Source organism: Schistocerca nitens, chromosome 1 (assembly GCF_023898315.1).
Source record: "Schistocerca nitens isolate TAMUIC-IGC-003100 chromosome 1, iqSchNite1.1, whole genome shotgun sequence".
Classification (NCBI taxonomy): domain Eukaryota; kingdom Metazoa; phylum Arthropoda; class Insecta; order Orthoptera; family Acrididae; genus Schistocerca; species Schistocerca nitens.
Window position 1 is genome coordinate 516,146,032 of NC_064614.1, and position 20,419 is coordinate 516,166,450.

The 20,419-nt window shown below is 39.3% G+C and overlaps 1 protein-coding gene across 3 annotated transcripts in view; it reads left to right on the top strand.

Moving 5' to 3' along the window:
* Positions 1–20,419, top strand: part of LOC126253245 (peptidoglycan-recognition protein SD-like) — a 214,415-nt gene that overhangs the window by 72,421 nt on the left and 121,575 nt on the right. The gene's annotated exons all lie outside the window — the stretch shown is intronic.

Below are 20,419 nucleotides of genomic sequence, written 5' to 3' on the forward strand. Positions count from 1 at the left end.
ATAAGACGAAATTTGAGATATTACTGCAACTGAAGGTGTATTTCCCAGCAGAAATAAACATGTTACTAGTGGCCACATGTCTACAAAAATGAAGATTAAAAACATTATTCAAATTATGCATCCATTTCATTCTTTCCAGTCATTTTTCAGAGTATCTTATGATATAACTGTGCTTATCATAATGTTTCAAAGTGTAACTTACTAATTGCCTTTCACTATGATTGTCACAAAGTATTTCTTTCAGATAAATCGCTACATTATGTCACAGATTAAGTTCTGTATACACACTCCTACTAAATACTGTGGTTGTATACATACTCATTTATCTATGACAAAAAGTCTATTAGTTTATCACCACATTCAGCAGTTAGCCTTCTTCTAAACCACTGTAGTGCCTCAGGCAAGGAGTACAAGTACAGTGATATGGCCATGAATTGTCTGCTTTGTATTTCATGTTTGCAGTGTAAGCTCTCTGATTCTTTGTGTTGCTTCTGCCTCTGCTACCTTGGAGCCTTTCTGCTCAGACAGTCCAGTCCTACGATTTGCCCAACTTGAGAGCCAATATGTGACTTTTCCAAAACTACACCTTTTTCTAGACCTCTCCAGTCCTTTTCCTTTACCCTTCTTCCTTCCTCTTCAACCCTTCTGCCTGAAGGAGAAGCCGCTGGCTCCAAAAGCTTGCCAATGAAAACAGTCTTTATGTGTGTATTCTGCTGCCATTTGGTGAGTAGATTTTTTATATATCCAATTAAATAATTTTGTCAATAATTGATTGTTTTTGTTGTTATATTAAAAATCCTGATTCATGGGGTGTGAGTTTGGGGGAGAGAAAGGGGGAGGGGGGAGGGGGGGGCAACTTTCAAAGGTCACCTTTTTATGTTTTTAAGGAATTACTCAAAAGCTGTGCTTCCAGCAAAAATCTTTCCCAGTACAACTAAACTTCCCAATGAAAGGGTCATATTCATTTTTGCTCTAGGACTAATAGTTTCTGCACTGAAGAGGATATATAAATCACAGGTCATTAAAAATATTGTTTTAATGGTGTCTAGTTAATGTTTATTGTTAAATGAAGAGAGTTAAAAACAAATATTAAATTTGTGTACTACATTGATGTGGAATAGAATTGTATTAAGGGATAAATTATGTTCTGAGGTTGTGATGGGCTGGAAGGGGAGAGTGGAGGGTAGATGTGTGAGGGAAGGCAGATTGTGACCATGCACTTCCCTCTTCACAGGTTTACAAACTGAAGAGCGAGGAGGCAGTTTGACACTCTTCCTATCCCACTGAGTCAGAAGAAGAAACTATAGAGTGTTTTATAAAATTATACTGACTCTAATCGTCTTGTGAATCATTGGTGATGCGGTGCACAGACATGCCTGGGGGCCTTTATCTTCCACAAAATACATTAACACTACATAAAATACAGATGTGAGTTGCTAATGATAGTAAAGCAAGAAATGCTCACAGTTCTACATACAGTTCTACATAGCAAGAGGAGAAATTGATTCCTAGTCATCCTGTATGACAATTGTAGCATTCTTCCAGACAAGGCAAATTCACCTGATATGAGTACTTCTCAAGTTTCAGTTTACAGACTGACTGTGCCTTCTCACCATTTTCTTATGTGAGTATACAAAATAGCTTCGCTGAGCTTGTGTTTATATCATGGAGTTATTTTCAGTTTAGTAAGTGGGCACTTATTTGCAGTTGTTATGTGCCTTTTTATGTAAGATATGGTCATATAAACAATGGGTGAGAAGTGTAATTGTGATGATGTCAGTGACCTTTGATTGACTTGTTAAATTGCAACACCTTGCTGTTGGCTACATCTACATACATATTTAATGAGCCACCATACAGTGCATGGCAAAGTGTATCCTGTAACACCATTAGTCATTTCCTTTCCTGTTTTACTCATGGATAGAACAAGAGAGAACCACTGTCTACACTCCTGGAAATTGAAATAAGAACACTGTGAATTCATTGTCCCAGGAAGGGGAAACTTTATTGACACATTCCTGGGGTCAGATACATCACATGATCACACTGACAGAACCACAGGCACATAGACACAGGCAACAGAGCATGCACAATGTCGGCACTAGTACAGTGTATATCCACCTTTCGCAGCAATGCAGGCTGCTATTCTCCCATGGAGACGATCGTAGAGATGCTGGATGTAGTCCTGTGGAACGGCTTGCCATGCCATTTCCACCTGGCGCCTCAGTTGGACCAGCGTTCGTGCTGGACGTGCAGACCGCGTGAGATGACGCTTCATCCAGTCCCAAACATGCTCAATGGGGGACAGATCCGGAGATCTTGCTGGCCAGGGTAGTTGACTTACACCTTCTAGAGCACGTTGGGTGGCACGGGATACATGCGGACGTGCATTGTCCTGTTGGAACAGCAAGTTCCCTTGCCGGTCTAGGAATGGTAGAACGATGGGTTCGATGACGGTTTGGATGTACCGTGCACTATTCAGTGTCCCCTCGACGATCACCAGTGGTGTACGGCCAGTGTAGGAGATCGCTCCCCACACCATGATGCCGGGTGTTGGCCCTGTGTGCCTCGGTCGTATGCAGTCCTGATTGTGGCGCTCACCTGCACGGCGCCAAACACGCATACAACCATCATTGGCACCAAGGCAGAAGCGACTCTCATCGCTGAAGACGACACGTCTCCATTCGTCCCTCCATTCACGCCTGTCGCGACACCACTGGAGGCGGGCTGCACGATGTTGGGGCGTGAGCGGAAGACGGCCTAACGGTGTGCGGGACCGTAGCCCAGCTTCATGGAGACGGTTGCGAATGGTCCTCGCCGATACCCCAGGAGCAACAGTGTCCCTAATTTGCTGGGAAGTGGCGGTGCGGTCCCCTACGGCACTGCGTAGGATCCTACGGTCTTGGCGTGCATCCGTGCGTCGCTGCGGTCCGGTCCCAGGTCGACGGGCACGTGCACCTTCCGCCGACCACTGGCGACAACATCGATGTACTGTGGAGACCTCACGCCCCACGTGTTGAGCAATTCGGCGGTACGTCCACCCGGCCTCCCGCATGCCCACTATACGCCCTCGCTCAAAGTCCGTCAACTGCACATACGGTTCACGTCCACGCTGTCACGGCATGCTACCAGTGTTGAAGACTGCGATGGAGCTCCGTATGCCACGGCAAACTGGCTGACACTGACGGCGGCGGTGCACAAATGCTGCGCAGCTAGCGCCATTCGACGGCCAACACCGCGGTTCCTGGTGTGTCCGCTGTGCCGTGCGTGTGATCATTGCTTGTACAGCCCTCTCGCAGTGTCCGGAGCAAGTATGGTGGGTCTGACACACCGGTGTCAATGTGTTCTTTTTTCCATTTCCAGGAGTGTATATGTCTCCACATCAGCCTTAATTTCTCATATCTTATCATCATGCCTCTTATGCCAAACGTATGTTGGTGACAATAGGGTCATCCTGCAATCAGCTTAAAATGGCAGTTCTCTAAATTTTCTCAATGGTGTTCCTTAAAAGAATGTTGCCTTCCCTCCAGAGATTCCCATTTAATTTCCTCAAGCGTTGTGGTAACAGTTGCATGTTGTTCAAACCTACTACTAGCAAATCTAGCAACCTGTCTCTGAATTGCTTCAATGTCTTCCTTTAATCTGACCTGGTGCAGATCAAGCAGTACTTAAGAACAGGTCACACTAGCATCCTGTATGCAGTCTCCTTTACAGATGGACCACTTTTTCCTAAAATCCTACCAATAAACAAAAGTTGACCATTTGCCTTCATTACCACAGTCCTAACGTGCTTGTTCTATTTGATATTTCTTTGCAACATTATGCCCAGATATTTAAATGACATGACTGTGTCAAGCATGTCACAAGTAATGCTGTATCTGAACATTACAGGTTTGTTTTTTCTACTCGCCCCCAACAACTTACATTTTTGTACATTTGGAGCCAGCTGCTATTCATCACACTGACTAGAAAGTTTGTCCAAGTCATCTTGAAACATTCTATAGTCACTCATCTTTGAAACCTTCCCATACACCACAGCATCATCAGCAAACAACAACAGGTTACTGCTTACCCAGTCTGCCAAATAATTTATATATGTAGAAAATAATAGCAGTCCTATCACACTTACTTGGGGCCTTTCTGATGATACCTTTGTCTCTGATGAACACTCGCCATCAAGGACAACATACTGGGTTCTATTGCTTAAGAAGTCTTCATGACTCATCCCCAACAACTTACATTTTTGTACATTTGGAGCCAGCTGCTGTTCATCACACTGACTAGAAAGTTTGTCCAAGTCATCTTGTAACATTCTATAGTCACTCATCTTTGAAACCTTCCCATACACCACAGCATCATCAGCAAACAACAACAGGTTACTGCTTACCCAGTCTGCCAAATAATTTATATATGTAGAAAATAATAGCAGTCCTATCACACTTACTTGGGGCCTTTCTGATGATACCTTTTGTCTCTGATGAACACTCGCCATCAAGGACAACATACTGGGTTCTATTACTTAAGAAGTCTTCATGACACTCACATATCTTGGAACCTATTCCATATGCTTGTACCTTTGTTAACAGTTTGCAGTGTCATTGATTATCATTGACAGCATATTGTAAAGACATGTAAATGTGTTGTCACCACACTCTGGTGAATTAATGTTTGACCAGAGAGTTATTGCACTTCTTTCATCAGTAGCTGAGTTTTGGTAGACTGCATAAATCTGTTCGATCCTGGCATTGCTCACACCTGGAGAGTGACTTTCACTGACTGGAGCCACTTACCATGCACCCATAGTACATCTTGCAAGGTGCGTATGGATATGATTGATTGAATGTGACCTAATATGTTCAAGTCTACAACAGTAACACATTGCTTCAGTTATGTTGAAATATATGGAGTTCCATAACACCTAGGTGACTACTTCTGTTGGAGAGGGAGCCACTTTAAGCCTCTGTGTCTTTTCAGACGAAGGGAGAGCTGATGCTGAGATGATTTGAATGTCCATTGTGCTGTGAAAAGTATTCCAGTCATTGAAAATGGAGACAGTGCAATCAACATTGTCGAATACATATTGACACATGTTTCACTTGGGGCAGGTTCTTCAGTGTGTTGTACTTTTGAAAGCTTTAGCTGTTGAGCTTTCTTATCTAATAGCTCAATTAATACCTGCAAATAAGTGGTCACTTATTAGACTGAAAGTAACTCCACTATACAGTGGAGAACTCAGTGAAGTTATTTTGTCTACTCACATAAGAAAACAGGATAGGAAATACTGGGAAGATATAGTCTGTCTGTAACCTGAAAAGTGAGCAGTGCTCATTTTGGAAGAAATTGCCTTTCCAATAAGGAAGTAAGAAAGCTACAACTGTCATACAGGATGACTAACAATCAACTTCTCCTCTAGCAGCATAGGAATGTGTGCAGATTTATATAGAGCAGGGCCGGCCAGAAATTCTGCACGCGTGCAGTGCTGCTGCACATGTGCAACTTCCGGGTCACAGCGTGCATGCCGCAGCCATCAGCGTTCATGTAGTGCATGTTTCTATGCACAGATATCGCTTTACCCACTTGCTGGGATACTCTGTACCAGCGCATTCTAGTGCTCTTTCCACAGCTTGCAAGCCAACCATGGGAAGGTATTTTGTGTATTAAACATTTAAAATACTGTCACAGTCTACTCATTGAGATGTCTACTTTTATGTTAACAGTTTAACCCAGTAAGACAAGTAATACAGTTAACAACCGTGGGTTTTTATTAAGGCAGCTTGACTGACAGCATGTAAATACGTGTAATGTTTTTGATCTAGTATTTAAGAAAGAGAGCACTTGGTGACTTCCAATGAACCTTATTCATGATTTCAAATAACATTAAACTAAAGCAAGGTTTCCTATAACTAATCCTCGGTGCCCTCAGTTACACCCACATAATTTCTGTCTCACTGACCTCTGAACAGAATGATAACCGGAGACCTATCGATGATCACCTGTTATTTCAATACCATTATTGCTATATCTTTCTTCAGTTCCGTCTGAAATCTGCATAATAACTGACAATTAGATGAATGTTATGTTTTATTGACTTCAGTGGAGCATAGCCCCTCACACTTAAAAAAAAAAAGCCCTAAATGTAAGTATACATTGGAACAATCGGTTTAATGACCAATTTTCCTGATAATAATGTAACATGGAGCAGAATGAGGCAATAATGCATAGTTAGTTAACAATAATTTTTAATTATGAAAGGAATAAATCCAAACACGTTTATCACTGGTCATGAGAAATGATATAGTTAATATCAGGCACAAAAGCACGGCTCATTGACAAACGCAAGCAGTTGCGAAGATTTTTATCACTTATGCTTGATTGAAACGTTGATTTATTCATTTTCATCACCGAGAAAAATCATTCACAAACATATTTCAATCCGAACATGGACATAACTCTCGCAGCTTCTCGGTGCAGGCGTGGAAATTCTTGTTGTGAAAAATTTTCGTAGAATTCTTTTGTACTTTGCACTACAAAGAACTTGTCCTTCAGTCTTGTATTGCACTGTAGGTCGATCAGTTCCATTGATAGATCATTCAGAACATCTTCAACTGACGACAAGAACGGTCGAGCAAAGAGGCGAATGACAGGAGACAAACTCGTAACATCTGCAAATCGTGTTCGAAATTGTCCCTTAATGTTTACAATTATTGACACGTATTCTTGAAATCTAGCAGTTTCATGGACCAGTCCAAGAGTCGGGAAATGTGCAGTGTTTTCTGTCAAAGGCATTTACTTTTTCCAACATGTCAGAAATTAAATACGAAGTCCACCTTGCAAACTGACATTCAGGCTGTTCATGTGAGATGTAATGTCCACGAGAAATGCAAGGTCTGATATCCAACAAGGGTCTTCCAACATAGGTACGCTTTTTCCCTTCTCATGTAAGAATGTTTCTATGACCAAACTTAAATAAAAAAATGTTTTCAGCATTTTACCTTGACTGAGCCAACGTACTTCGGTATAGTAAGGTATGTCGCCGTACTCCGCTCCTAATTCCTCCAAGAACTGCCAAAACTGGCGATGCGTAAGCCCATGTGTCTTCAGATAGTTTACTGTACACACAACAATTTGCATGACGTTTGCTAACGTTACTGATTTTGCACAGAGCGCTTCTCGATGCAGAATGCAGTGAATTCCATACAGCGTCTCATCTGTGTGCCCTAGCTTTTTGCGCATCCATGCTATGAGTCCTCTCTGATGGCCTTGCACTGATGGTGCTCCATCTGTGGTCACTGAGACTAACTGATTCCAGTCCATACCGACACCATCAATCACTTTCTCAACAGCTTGGACTAAGCCTGCACCTGTAGTAGTCCCTTTCAAAGGTACTAAGTCCAAAACGTCCTTGGTTACATGAAGTGTGTTATCGACACTTTGTATGTATATCACAACCTGGGCTGTATCTGTAAGATTTCTTGCTTCATCGAGCGCAACAGAGAAAGCAACAAAGTCTTTAGCCTTATTTATTAGCTGCCTGTGCACATCGCCGGCCATAGCACTGATACGTCTTGTCACTGTTTGTTTGGATAGACTGATTTCTTGAAACCTGCTAATGTTTGTGGGACACACAAGTTCTGCAGCATCAATCAGACACTCTTTCACAAACTCCCCTCCGGAAAAGGGTTTCCCAGATTGTGCAATTCTTAATGCAATTTTAAAACTTGCTCGCAGTGAAGATTTAGTGTGGTTTTCATTCTGGAAAACTGAAAACAATCAGTGCACAGCGTACAGTAAAATAGACATAAATGTAACACAAGAAACTAAGAGTTCAAGAAGTATCAGTTACTTTGATGTATAGTAAAATCGGGTTGATGTGTCTCACCCATTTTCTTAAGGACATTTAATTTTGCTTGCCATTCTTCACTGTTGAGTACACTCATCTTTGTGATATGTATTATAGTGTCTTTCAATTGAAAACTTACGCTGGCCGCCTATTATTCAGCAGCACAGCAAACACTGAGTTTTCACCAACAGCTACAAAAAAAGAATTGCAGTTCCCAGTCATTTTCAAACTACTGAGGACATAGATCTCCCGTCCTTTGCTTTTTCGCAGTACCTGCCATTTCTCAGTACTTCGCTGTTAAGGTTATGGTCACCAGGGGTAAACGAGACTGGGTATGTTGTGCTCTTGCTTGTACCACATAAACAGGAAGGTGGAGCCGCCACCGTTTATTTAGGACACATGTCTAATAACAGTTGTCGCTGTCACTTGCTGTCGCACACGTGCACGCATGTGCAGCACTTCCACACGTCTGCACACTGTGCAGCGTTTGGCCGGCCCTGATATAGAGTTTGTCCACATCTGTTCCTTGTGTTAGCATTATTAGTAACTGTTATCTGTATTCCATGTAGTGTTAATACACTTTGTAGAAAATAAACACGCAGCAGATGTGTCTACATGCTGTATCACCAGTGATACATAAGGTGAGCTATGGAAGGTTCTGTATAACTGTGAAACACCCTACAGTTGCTTCTTGTGATATGGTGGGTTAGAGAGGGTGTGAAATAACCTTCTCATTCTTCAATTTGCAGACCAATGAAGGAGGGAAGTTCTTGACCACAATCTGGTAACCTGCCTTCACTCATGCATCTCCCCTCCACACCCCTCTTCCAGCCCATCACATCACAGAACATAATTTATTCCTTAATATCGTTCTAATGCACTTACATGTTTCACATACATTTACTATTTGCTCTTAACCTACTCCATTTAACAATAAACAATAATCTGACAGTTTTTAATAACTTGTGATTGTTCCATCCCCTGCAACATGAAAACTATTTGTCCTAGAGAAAAAAACAGTAGGACAATTTTTGTAGGAAATTTAGTGTAGTTCAATTTTACAATGGGAAACACTGTTGCTAGAAGCCAAGAATTTTGAGATATTCAAGAAAAATGTAGAAAGGTGACCTTTAAATGCCCCTCCCTCTCTCCATCCTCATGCTTACACCCCACTGCTCAGGAATTTGAGTATATTGTTCATGGCAGTCCCTCCTCCCACTGTACAAAAAAATGTAGCTACAAGATTTTCGCCCTAATTTTCCTTCACTGACTGGACTACAGTGGACTGACAACAAGAAAGCGTCCTCAGCCAAATTAAAAAGCTGCTGTTGCATAGGCTGCATTGTTATCTCATCTTCCTGATGCACTTCTTGCTTGGCTTGCCACGACAACATAATTAATGTCAATATCAGTGGCTCTTCCATCACAGTATTCATTGACAGACTCATGTTAGTTTTTATCACAGCAAACACCAAATTGCTACTTACATGTAATTCGATGAGGACACTAGACACACCTAGTCTTCCACTGCCACCACCCTAACCTCCAAGTGAACCTCAAGTCACAATTCGTTTGGGTGTTGCTTTGGAGGATCGATGTTGACAGTAATGCTGACAGCGGATTGTCTGCTACATTTTTTGTGTGTGCGGTGTAAACTCTCTGATTCTTTGTGTTGCCTCTGAACTAAAAACAAAGCATAGATATAGATCCTCTTGGCAGTATAATGTGTATTTATTGTAATTACCTATTACATTGTGTGCTTAAATAAACTGTATTTTCATGTGACAAGTTTAAGACCTTTCTTGGTAAACATTTCCACTCCCAAGACCACTTATCTATAAATGAATATCTGGTTGTAAATTTGTTGCAGTGCAGTATGTTTATTTTATGTGAATGGTCTAGCCTCTGGGTTTTCAACAGCAAAATGCCTATATAACATGAAACTGTCACGAACTTGCCTCAGAAATATAATGATTAGCTTCATTAAATATACTGTAATGATAAATATTACACACAGCTGTAGAACAGCACTTTCGCTCTTTTATAAATGTGAAAGTTTGTGTATGAGTATGTTTGTTACTCCTTTAGGTTGAAAAGTCTGGATGGATTTAGAAGAAATTTGGAAACGAACTAACTTATACCCTAAATTAACATTTAGTCTACTTTTAAAAGTTTGTAATACAAGGTATTTATTGATTTGAAGAATATAATGCAAAATTTGGAATAATAATTACTCTTAAAAAGTCTATTTACTTTTTGACTTTTGAACTATATTAAGCATTTGTGAAAATGCTTTTATTGTTTAATATGTTATACATAATATGATTCAACATAATAAATAAAATACTTATGCAATCCTCAAAGTGTTTAATTCATACTTCCATACAAGCCCATTGCATTTTAGCTGCTGATCATCAGGCTTATCTTATAGCTTCTGAAATGCTTGAAGAGTCACAATAATGCTGTCATTTAAATGCTGTATGACAGAGAGATGTTGGCCTTTATGTGTAGAACATGGTGGGTTCTTAGTGTGGCTGGAGTTTCTTATGGTATGCGAGCATATTCACTGGTAACAGACAGACAATTGGGGGCAGACAATGTTGTTCCAAGTACAATTATAATAAACTTCATGATGCACTGACTTGAAATTGCTTATTTTCTTTCTGTGTCTAGTTAATGTTACTCCTGCACACTGAAATGGCTAGACAGATTTGGATGAAGTTTGGAATGGAAATTGTTTGTACAGTGAATTGACGTATTGGTTACCTACATTCAATAACTGTTCCCAGGAGATGGTCAACATGACTACTGCTACTGTGTGATAGGTAATGTGACAAAAAAGTACCCACGAAAGTTAACTTCAAATGAAAGCATTAAGTTTAGCACAGAAATTAGTTTTTAACTATTCTGACAAAATAAATAAGTAAGCCTTTAGATCTAAGACAGAAAAAATATTCTTGTAGGATAAAATCATCACTAAACTCCATAACAATGTAAAGTATGTGCATAAAAATATTTCACAGCTCCTGGATTCACCAAAACTGTGCAATGGCACCAAGTTATGCATGACAGACCTGAGAAGGCATAGCATGGAAGCCACCATCATCACCAGTGGAGCCAAAGGAGATATTGTATTGATACCATGAATTATTATCATTCCAACAAACTTGCCTTTCCAGTTAAAGCACTTTCAGTTCACTTAGAAAGTGGCCTTCTCAATCACTATACATAAGAGTCAAGGACAAACGTTAAAAATGGCATGTATTCATCTGAGCACATGTGTTTTTCACATGGACAGCTGTATGTTGGCTGCTCACATGTATCAAGAGCCAGAAATCTCTACATATTGTAATGTAATTAACTGTCAGAGATAAACTTTATCTCATGCGAAAAGTACGATGCCCACAGTAGAGAGATAAGGTAACTTCATTATGTTGCCATACAATGTGTTTAATTTATTTATTTATGAATATTTTCTTTTATGATAAATAATGGATTTGTTTGAGATGATAAATGTTGTATATTTATATGTATTTATTTATATGTGTCTTTGGAGTGTATTAAGGTCAGAAGACCAAAGAATCTGGAATGCAGGAATGGCTGGCTCTGAGCACTATGGGACTTAACATCTATGGTCATCAGTCCCCTAGAACTTAGAACTACTTAAACCTAACTAACCTAAGGACAGCACACAACACCCAGTCATCACGAGGCAGAGAAAATCCCTGACCCCGCCGGGAATCGAACCCGGGAACCCGGGCGTGGGAGGAATGCAGGAATGTCTGCAACTTCCGGGCACATGTTGGCTTGCCCGCCACTTCTTTGTCGATATTGGAGGGAGATGAACGTGTTTACGTGACCAGTACAGTGTAATGCATTTTTAGGGTATCAATGTTCGAAGTGAAAATATTGTAGTTACTAAATAAAAAGTATGAATAAATATTATTTTTAGCCGAAAGTAATTCGAATCCGGTAGTGTTTATTTCAAAGCCAATTGCCAATAAGACCCATTTCTGGTCATTATTTTATACAGGATGATTCCCTGTACCTATTAATCTTGCTTTATGCAGCCCTCCATGTTACATCTGATATTCAAAAAACATACATGACATTTTCATATTCTCTTGCTCATTACATGCAAGCTATTAATCCTACAGAAAAAATAAATGAACTTTTTCTAGGAAATCTACTGTAGTTAAATTTCGCATTGGGATATGTTCCCACTAGAGTCCATAGTTTTTAAGTTGTTCAAGAAAAATGGAAAAGAGTGACCATCGGACACATCCTCCCTCCCACATTCAGCCTCCACTGGTCAGTATGTTGTCAACAGCACTCCCTCCTACTGCTGTACAAAAATTTGAAACTGCATGAATTACTCCCCATATTTGACATCTTTAGGTCTTCTTTTACAAGTACTAACAAAGAGAGAGAGGGGCTGGCCAGTACTTAGCTCAGCTCAGTACAGCCGATAGATCCGAACATTTACGTTCCTACCCCAGACCACACAGAAGCATCCCCCTTGTCACCCAATATTATCCTGGCCTCGAAAACATCAACAAATTACTCCGCCAGGGATATGACTTTCTCAAGTCAACCCCTGAAATGAGATCATCCCTTGACAAAACTCTCCCCACCCCACCCAGAGTTGCCTTTCGTCGCCCCCTAACCTCCATAACATCCTTGTTAAACCCTACAATATTCCCAGACTACCTTCTCTACCCAGCGGGTCCTACCCCTGTAACCGACCCCGCTGCAAAACCTGCCCCATGCATCCCCCCACAACCACCTACTCCAGCCCCGCTACTGGTAAAACACACACAATTCAAGGCAGGGCCACGTGTGAAACTACACATGTCATTTATCAACTGACATGCCTGCACTGCACAGCCTTTTATATCGGTATGACAACAACTAAACTGGCTGAGCGCATGAACGGACACAGACGAACTGTCCGCCTAGGAGATGTCCAATACCCAGTAGTGGAGCATGCCCTCCAGCATAATTCTAGGGACCTAGGAACCTGCTACACCGTATGTGCCATTTGGCTCTCCCATCCAACACCAGTCCCTCTGAACTGCGGAGATGAGAACTTGCACTCCAACACATCCTTTCATCCCGCCATCCCCCCGGACTGAACCTACGTTAAACCACCTCACTCCCATTTACTCTTCAGTCCTCCTCTTTCCCTTTCCTCTTTAGCCAGTCACGCATCTTTTCATCCTACATAGTTGTGTTTATTTTTATACTATATACCTCTTTACTTCTGTATGCATCCTCTTTGGTTTGAAGCTGGCACAGTACTTACAGTAGAATATCTTTGGCTTTCCTCTGACAACCATGCCTCCATCCTTGCTACCCTCCCTGTTTTCCTTTCACTGTTGCTTCATAACCTGGGTTGTGAGTAACTGAATCTACTTTCCCTTCTTCCCTTTCTTTCCCCTCTCTCCTCCCTGATGAAGGAACATTTGTTCCGAAAGCTAGGAACGTAAATTTTCAGTTCTGTTTTTTGTCATTTATCGGCTGTACTGAGCTGAGGTAAGTACTGGCCAGCCCCTCTATCTCTTTGTTAGTATTTGTTTCACATCTTTATATGAGATTTTCCATTAATCATTTAGGTCTTCTTTTATTGGCCTTATTATGCCACTGGTTTAGTCAAGCACTTACTAATTGTAAAATTGACATTTCTATAAACTTTACATAACATTCTTGTGAATTTTAACAGTGTAAAATGAATAATTACATAATTGTATTCATCAGGTATTCTGACTTTGAAACTACTGTCCTGGTAAGGATTAAGTTTGGATCAAACTGTGAAAATAATTAATTTTAGCATAACATTTACAAAAGTTGTTTTTCTGTCATTATACTCACAGGCAGATTTAAATTGGTTAACAAAATAGCTCACTACATTGGTGGTGTAATAGCCCAATCAACAGAGATAAAAAAAGGTTGAATATTAGGAATAGTTTTTGTGGTCAGAAATTTTTGTATGGTGGTAGGAGGAGGTGTCACAAATGGCACAATGCTGACTGGTAGTGGCTGAGTGTAGGAGTGGGGGTGTGTTTGAAGCCCACTTTTGTACGTTTTTCTTGAATAACTCGAAAATTATGTCCTCCGGTGAAAAAGTATCTTACCTTTTTTCTGTAGGACTAATAGTTTGCGTGTGGCATGTGAGAGTATATTAAAACCTCATACATGGTTTTTGAAGGCCAGATACAATAATGTGGACTGCGTAAAATGATGTCAGTAGGTGCAGCTGAATCACCTTAGATTTGTCATACATGAGATTAAGTAGATGATAGTTCATGACAAAGTTTAACAATTATATTTTGGCTAATAAAATATTCTTATCTATAGGCCTACCATATTTTTGTGGGACCAACCCAGAAGACATTTTTGAAATTATTTAAAAATCTTCACAGTTTACTGAAGCAGTAAACCTTATTTATTCATATGTATTTTTTATTAAACAAGACAGAAATGAATAGTTTGTTTTAATTACATCATTAAATTTACAACGAGAAAGTTCTGAATTAATTTTAACATTCAGTAGGTGTTTAAGGGGAGATACTGAATGTCAGCCTTTTTCTGGAGACCAAATGTTGGAAGCAGATGTCCCAGATTAAGACAGTGTAAACTCAACCATTTTAGAAATATTGCAACATGAAGAATCAACCTTTTGAAACACTTTAAAAATGCTTTCCACTTTTCTTGAACAGTATCTGGTACTTTTTCAGAACTTGAAACCCAACCCAACCTAACCATTGGTTTCAAATTGCCTGGTTCCATAATTTATGTCTATCAAATAGGACATCAATATTTATGGAATCTTTTGTAGTTTCATTAATGGTTTGTGCCCTCTCTCCTAAATCACACCAGGTTGTTTCAGTTTGTAAATTGATTTACTGACACTTATTTGCTTTATCAGCTCTGGTTCTTCACAAATTCAAGTACTGGATACTAGAATTATAAATCTGTGTGTGCTTGAGAAGAATTTATGTTCCTGAGCCTCATTAGTTTCTTTTAGTGTGTACAGCAGTTCTTTGACAGAAGACAGTACAAAACATTAAACACACACTTTCTTTTAAATGATAAGACATGAAACAAATAGAGATGAAATGAACAAAAATGTGTAGACCAGTTACTTCACACACAGAAACAACATACACATATCACCCTTGTTGTGTTGCTAAATGACTAACAAGTGTGTGATAAGATGTGATAGAACCATTGCCATGCCTCCCTATTAACATCGGTGCTTGCTCCATGGTTGGCTGAGAGAGGCACAGCCACAAGAGAATGTTTAAAAATGTGATGTTGAACATACGGGTCCAATCTATTAACCCTTTAACTGCTCTGGATGTGTTAACACATGTGCCTTTGTACCTGTCCCTGTGTGCTCAGAACGTGTTTATGCGTGTAATAATGTTCAGAGCACACAGGGACAGGTACAAAGGCGCACACGTTAACACATCCAGGGCAGTTAAAGGGTTAAAAAAATCATTGACTGTCCCAAAATTCTCAAACCCCACACATTTTTGCAACCCTGAAATTGCTGCTGGTAGCACTAATAAACCAGGACTGTCTGGGCAAAATTCAGATGTGTCGTAAGCAAATTTATGTATAACATGACCCCTATACATAGCAATAGTCATAATATGCTAAATTAGGATAATAAAAGGATTTTTATTGTGTTTTATATTTATACCCAACAGACAAATCAGGAGAACCAATAGAACTTTCAGAACAGAACCAGAGTACTTACAATCACACAAGAAAGAAATAACAGAAAAAAATTTAGGAAAATTCACAATAATGACTGGACATAACTGCCAATAAAAATGAAGAAACTGATAAAATTAGGACTACCACTGAGAAAAAGGAAACACAGATAGTGGAAGATGACATGTGACAGAGCCATAGAAGACAGAATACAGCCCTGGAATAAGTCTGAACGTCAGAAAAATGGGACGAATTCAACAGGATATAGGAGACCACACTGAAAATAACCTATAGAGAAAAAAGAGGTTACAAAGACAGCAGATTGAATTGGATAGAAGAGGACTTCAACAAAAACAACACATACAATTTTTACAGAACACTCAGAGAAAATATGGCAGGGTGCTTCAATAAACAAGATAGAACATTGGAGACAAACCTGAAAAAGGACTTCGAAATATTAGTGCAATTTCAACACACTACTAAACTGTGATAAACCAATGCAGAGTCTACAGTTCAAGAAGCCAGAACCTAACTCCAATTCCACACCCCCAACACATGAGATCATGAAGTAATAAAATCTTTGAAAATAATACAGTTCTTGGAAAAGATGGACTGATTGTGGAAATTTGGAAATTAAACCACAAAAATATTACACCCAAAATATACAGGATCATCAGAACATCTGGGAAACAGAAAAGGTACCAGAAGAATGGAAGTCAGCCCTAATACGTCCACTCCACAAAAAAGGAGACCAAACAGACCCTAATAACTACAGAAAATTTTTGCTACAGCCTGTGACATACAAAATACTCTCCAAAACCATGTTAAATCAGCTAGATCCTCATTTGTTGACTTCAAGAAGGCCTATGACTCCATAGATAGAGGAACACTCTTCAACAAACTGGAAGAAATGAAGGTGGACAAGAAGACTATAAAGCTAATTCAGGAAATATTAACAAATACAACATCCAAAGTTAAATTTATGGAAAAGATCTTGAAACCATTCAAAATCAAGACTGGTTTCAGTGGGGTAAAGATGGGGAGACAGAAGGATAAAAACATCAATATAAAATATCTGGCCTTTGTTGATGCTATAGCCTTCATAACAAATAATAGAAAAGAAGCCAAAGAAACTGTAGAGACACTACACAAAATTTCAGAAAGATAACACAAGCAGAAAGTTTCAAATATATGTGAGAGATTAGACAGAAAACAGGGCTGAATTTGACATCTCATGAAGAACGGATTATAAAACTACAAAAAGCATACTAACTTATATGGAAACATTACAACAAAAGAAGTATTTCTGTTGATGCCAAAATGAATACACTAAAGTGCAGCAGTCTTACCAGAGGCCTCATATGCCTCAGAAACAACAGTAATCCAAGGAGGAATGAAAATAAAACAGATGGAAAAAACAGAGAGAAAAAAATCTACCAGCCAATTCAGAGAGACGGGATGTGGAGAAAGTGGTCAACAAAAGGACCGTACAAACAGACAGAGATGATCACAAACAACATCAGGAAAAGAAGGGACACATACATAGGATGAATGAAAGCAGACTGACCCAGAAGATTTTTAACATAGTGACAAATAATACAGTTAAAATCAGCTAGGTAAAAGAAACTGTAGAAGACCTCAAGAACCTGAATATCTCCACGGAAGACAAGACAGACAAGGAAAAATACAGAGAAGAAAAAATTACAGAAAACAGAAATTTCAGAAAATTCCCGTTAGAAGAAAACAGGAAAGAAGTTGACAGAAGAGAGGAAGAAGAAACACAGTGAATATATGAGAGGTTTTTTGGAGGAAGAAAGAAAGAGTCAGAAAATGCCATTGAAATTGATTGTGTTTTATGCTCTCCATAATTAGGGAATTACTGGTGATAACAATAATAATAATAAAAGGATTTTTATTACATCTGTGCAATTAAAATTTATTTTTTCAAATAAGAGCTCCAGTTCAATGTAATGAAGGTAATAAGCTGCTCTATTATGATGTATTTAGCAAACAAAGTCTTTGTCACATATAAGTTGTTACTTTTTATTTATGGATGACTGGTTTCAATATGATAAAAGTGATGAAATAGAATAATAGTCATCACCCAATGACAGAGCTCTTTTAAGTGTGGACTGCCCTCTGCAGGCCCTTCTGGTAAATGTTAAATGTAGATGGTCAGTAGGATGCCAGCCTGGTAACCAAGGAGATAATATACAATCTACCATCAATCAAAGATGTTATAGCCCATTTTTACTCTGCTGTTTATTTTTATATCTGCCCTCCAGTTGTGTTGAACTACTCTCCACACAGCAATTCACCAACTGGTTCTGTGATTTTTGTTGTCAGTTAGTACTATTTTCATTTTTATGTGCACCTTGTACATTACTATAGGCATGCAACAATTCACTTTTTTAAACCTAGTTTCACACTAGTTATCTTAAGTTATTCCAGTAGCTGATTAAATTATCTCCATTATAGACAAACAGTAGAACAGCATCAGAAAAATTAAGGTGATTCAGATATATTCCATTAACATACATTTCTTTATTTTTTTCTCCCAGTTTAACAATCTACAAACTTCATCTAGGACTGCTAAGAATAATGTTAGTGATGTGTAATCTCATTGCCAGATTCCTCTTGCAGTTTTGAATTGCTCAGTGTCATCATAAGGTCTAATGAAAATTGTAGTATTCATAAACAAATTTTTCAATATACCAGTACTGCAGTGGTGTGTAAGTTAAAAGGTGTGTGCACCAGTTTCTTCTCTGTCTCTGTCCTGCACAATATGCTGCATATGAAGGTGTTCTCTCCCATGGCAGTTGGCAACAAAATATATCTGCCTGTGAGAATATCATTTTTTACTTCTGAGCACCTATCTACAACTTTCTATAATCAGACAACCTATCTCTGTCAGCCTCTAATTTAGTACTTGTTTTGTTTGATTTATGTCAGTTGTAATGAACATTTTAGTGGCTAAAATGCTTCACCACACATGCACTAATATAAAATAAATGAAGAATATGTTCTGCATGCATTCAAAAATATATGCTAAAGGCAGATATGGTATAATGATGCTATTAGTTGGGAAATATTATGATAGAATATCACTTGCTATGGTACATTGTCCCACTACCTGCCTCCTTTTGAACCCATCACTCTCAAATCAACCCTCCGTTACCCAGGATTTTGTAACAACTGAGTCAATAGCCTTCCCAAAATCTATGAACTGCAGGTAAAGTGGACATTCATACTCACAGTTGCATGCCATGGTTTTCTTCCATTACTTGATTTTGACAAATGAAAGAGTAGTGTAACTCTAGGTTTTTACATTACCATATGAAGTAATTTCTTTGGAAGAATGTGTAAACAAAACAGTGTTTTAAACTAGGAATAAATTTAACAAGGCTACATTGTTTTTCACTGGCTTCATATTTGTAAGGATGGAGGAATAATCCCTATTGGGATATCCTGATTTTGGTTTTCTGTGGTTTCCTTAAATCATTTCAGTAAAATGATTGGATGGTTCCTACTATAATCCCACAGCTGACTACCTGCCTACCCTCATTAAACTAGACTTCCAAGTATTCAGACACTACTATGTATAAATTTTGTTTTTTGGTTTTAAAAAGTGCTGCCTGAACAAGTACATATCCTTGTAGAAAAGTGATCCACAGATGGATAAAGTTGCTGCTGCTACTTCGCTTAACTCAAATATCAGAATGGTTCCTTTGAATCCTGTCCTTCCCTAATCTGAGCTGGTGCTCCACATCTACTGACCTCATCAATGGGGTATCAAACCATAATCTTTCTTCTTGCCTTCCTACTACTATTACTTGCAATTGGCTCATTGATCTACATCCACTTCCAAAGCTAGCTTGTTTGTTTGTCTAATTGAAACCTACTTTTTATGTGTTTGGTAAAAAATGTTTGTGAATATCTCGTGCATCATGGAATGGATACTGGCACAGCCATTGTCTTATATGTCCAGAACTTCTAGGAATGAATTTACACACTCCTTTTGTATTACTTTGCCCCCAACTTCAACAGTTTCTTTTAATTCATCATGCCTTGAGTGACTTTATAGACTTTATTTGAGGTTGCTTCTGAATTTTATTGTCTCCATTATTCACACTCTGCATTTCTACTTCATCTCTTGAACTGCAGAAGCATTTAAGGAAAATTTGAAGTCATGTACAATGCCTTGTCTGTTGTTAGTTACTCTACCATCTGCCACCTTAACTGATAAATTTTTGCATCTACCCAGCATAAGTTTTTAAACAATGAAAACTCAAGGTTGTAATATCAACAATATAAGGAAGAATGTAAATTGTCACTCACCACAAAGATGAAACGTTGAGTTGAAATTTTCTTCAGAAAAAGAAACACACACACATTCATTCACACAAGCAAGTGCACCTCATGGACACATGACCATCATCTCCGGCAGCTCAGACCAGAATGCAGCTGTCACGTTGAATGGAAGCAGTAATCTGGAGGGGGCAGGGAAGAGGAAAGGATAGTGGAGTATGGATGGGAGGGAGGAAGATGCTGTCTGATGGAGCATGCAGGGACTAGAAGGAGGCATGACAAGGTTGCAAACTGGCACAGCGTGAGGAGGCTGTGGGGCAGGGAGGTTTTGTGTATGTGTATGTGTGTGTATGTGTGTGTATGTGTGAGTGGCAAGGTGGAGGGCAGGGGCAGAGTGAGAAAGGGAAAGGATGGGTAGGTGCTTAGGTGGTGCTTGGCAATGGGTGACACACAAAGAAGATGAGGGCATGAGAATAGGGATAGAGAGGGAAGGTAACTGTTAGGTGGAGGGTGTGGGAACAGTTGCTTGAGGCTAGGATAATTGTGGGA